A 3719-nucleotide genomic window follows, 5' to 3' on the forward strand; every position below is an offset into this window, starting at 1 on the left:
ATACACATATATATACATATAGGATTACATTCAAATATGCGTGAAACGGAGATCTGGTTTCTGAAACTGATATCTGCTGATTTTACATTATTCTGATACTGATGCTATTTAAAGCTCACGAGCGATTATATCAAAAGGTTGTTATTTTGACCTTAAGCAAGACTTAAAACTCTCTCTATCTCTCCCAATCTCTCAGCTTTAAAGAGAGAAACTGAGAGTTTTAAGTCAAAGAGTTACTTAAAGTCAAAGAGTCGCTCTCACTAACTCCGATTAATATAATCGATTGATTGTTACATTGGAACTGGCCAATTGCATTTGTTGTTCAGCAGAATTGATCAATCACGGTTGACACTTAATCGAGATTAGGTTAATCGGAGTTGGTCAGACCGGCTCAAAATAATATCTTGCAATTGGACTTAAAATATGCAAGATTTTATTAAATTCCTATACATCCACACAGACACACAATATTTATAAAATATTTACAAAATATTTATAAATATTTATAAGACTTTATTTTAAATATTTTGTAAATATTTTGTAAATATTTTTGTGATCTTAGATTGCATAGATCATAAACATTTATTATAAACATTATGAAATTTATTAATGTAAATTTATTAATTTATTGTAAACCTTGTAGAAAATGCTAGGGAAATACTTAACAAGACAAAATAATTCAAATAAAAATACTTAACAGAAATATTTATTTGTATTTATCATAAATATTACATTAAATATTTAGTCTATCTTTTAATAATATTTCGAATAAAACTTTATATAAAACATGTATAAAATATTTATGTAACATTTCAAAAAATGAATAATAATAAATATTTATTATAAATATTCTATATTCTGCAATCTGAGAATAACGATAAGGCACAAATCACGGTTACTTTTGTTTTCTAAATTTTGAATTAAAGTTAGATTTATAAATAAATTGATGAAAATAATATATAGGCTCTTTAATCTCTTTATTTAACTCTATACCAGGAAACACGGTAGTGTCTCTTGCTATGACAAGTGCTGCGACTCCAAGTAGAACAATAAATCATGATAACGTCAAAATGACATTAAAATGAATCGGAAATAATTGAAAAATGATTTTTAATGATCATTTTGAAGTCATTTTGATATCATAATAACTTGTTGTTCTACTTATTGAGACATTACCGTGTGTTCCTTTGCGCGAGAACGCGAGTTGCGGGAGATCGAGATTGTAATGTACAATGAGTCACAGTAAGGTTGCAGCACTTTTTTTCGATAGACTACGAAATGCAGTCTGCTCATTGGAGCGACTGGTTCTTACTTATGGATCTAATTAGTTTCTCTAGGAGCAAGATTGTGTTTTGAAATCCATTGAAAAAAAAGTGTTGCAATCTTTCTGTGACCCACGTACATTGTGTCTATTAAACTGGATTTCCCACCATCGAAAATCGGAATAGGTTAAAATTTAGTGTTTGTTAGGTGCTAATTTAGTACCCTATTCCAAATTTTAGTGTTCAAACCGTTTAGCAATAAAAAAATGGGGGGGAGGAATCCAACTTAATGACAAACTGGATCCCCGCATAAAAAAAATATATATATATATTAGGTGTACAACTTTGCTTCCTCCGTTTTCCTAGATGGCTTTAGCGGTAAGTGATGGTCGAAATAAATAGATCATAGACGTCATACAATAAACTTGGGCATCTGTCAACATAACTCCATAGAAACATTAGTCGATTTGTGTCTGCATCATAAAGTTATTCTCGATTGAAAATGTCAGTTTACGAGCCAAATTCTCGTCATCTGCGGGAGGTTTTAATTTTTTGCTTCAATATGAAGAAATCTGCGGCTGAGGCTCATCGAATGCTCTCAAATACTTATGGTGAGGCCGCTATTAGAACGTGTCATGAGTGGTTTCAACGCTTCAAGAACGGTGATTTTGACATCCAAGATCATGTTCTGTATTTGGTGGGACCAGCTCGGCGTAGTGTATTATGAACTGTTAAAACCGACTGAAACAATCACAGGCGATCGGTATCGAACGCAATTGATGCGTTTGAGCTGAGCATTGAAAGATAAACGGCCGTAATATAACGAGAGACACGATAAAGTGATTTTGCAGCATGACAATGCTCGACCCCATGTTGCGAAAGTGGTCAAGACATACTTGGAAACGTTGAAATGAGAAGTCCTATCCCACCCGCCGTTTTATTTTCCAGACGTTGCTCCCTCTGACTATCACTTGTTTCGATCAATGGCACACGGCCTGGCTGACCAGCACTTCCGGTCTTATGAAGAAGTAAAAAATTGGATCGATTCGCGGATAGCCTCAAAAGATGACCAGTTTTTTCGACGCGGGATTCGTACGCTACCCGAAAGATGGGAGAAAGTAGTGGCCAGCGGTGGACAATACTTTGAATCATAAATGTATAACCAGTTTTTTACAATAAAGCTTCGAATTTCGGAAAAAAAACGGCGGAAACAAAGTTGTACACCTAATACAATGCACATATACAAAAAATAAGTACACAGGGATTTTAGTGCTAATTTAGTGCTCCAAAATAACAAAAAAAATTTAAATATTATAGTATTAATTCAAGTATAACAACATGTATTAAACACTACTCACTCGTATACAATACCTACATTTAGAGAGCTCGTGATACACATATTTTTAAAAGTATTCACATCCAAAATGATGTAGATATATCATAGATTTGATACATATTCGAAAGATAAAATTCCAATTTGTTGCTAACCATAAAAAAATAAAATGAATATACAGAGTGCTTCAAAATCCCGACAAATTTCAATTTAAATTTTCCGCTATATTGTGCCTCCGTCAAAGGTTGTTGTTGGCATCCGAGAAAGCTTCTAGTAAACAGTCATATTCTCAAAATAGCTGCGATGTTGAAACCAAGTGCGGAGTATAATCGAAGAGCCGCGATCATCGAAGGCTTTCGCGCTGGGCGCTCAGCAACGGAAATAATTCGGTTCTTGGAATACCGAGATCAATCATTTATGATGTTGTGATAAAATATACGGCTTTAGTCCAACGAACGTTCTAGTAGTATGCCAGTGAGGAAGAGTTACTCGAAAGAATTCATCGCAAGGATCCCTGCAGGCATTGAAAGGACTCAAGCGCTGATTTCGAATGATCCAGAGCAATCGTTGCGCATTCTGATAGATATAGTGAAGCCGTGGATGAAAACTATGGTGTCCAGAAGGCCATATGTTTGTCAGCAGGACGGTGCACCGGCTCATACGAGTCATTTGATTCAAAATTGGCTCTCAGATAACACAGATAATATCGATATGTTTTGGTCCAAGGAATTATAGCCTCCCAACAATCCAGATTTAAATTCCTTAGACTATACTTGGAGTATAATTGTAAGGGTCTCACAAACAAGTCTCGACATCCCAATGTGATGTTATTAAGAATCGCTATTGAGACAGCATTCGTCGGCATGGACAGCGCTACATTACAGCGTGCGTCCTTCAGACTGAGAATAAAGGCCGTCATTCAAGCTAATGGGGAATATATCGAATAATTGTGCTCTATTTAAAAGAATCCTTAGACAATAGTATCAATATATATATAGAGGATTAAATTCAAATATATATATTGNNANNTNANATCNCTNATGNNTANCATCTANCANNATGANTCGANGATTTANGAATCNTATAANANNAATNATAATNTATAGATATANCATATATANTAT

The sequence above is a fragment of the Atta cephalotes genome (genome assembly GCF_000143395.1).
Source record: "Atta cephalotes unplaced genomic scaffold scaffold00010, whole genome shotgun sequence".
Lineage (NCBI taxonomy): Eukaryota > Metazoa > Arthropoda > Insecta > Hymenoptera > Formicidae > Atta > Atta cephalotes.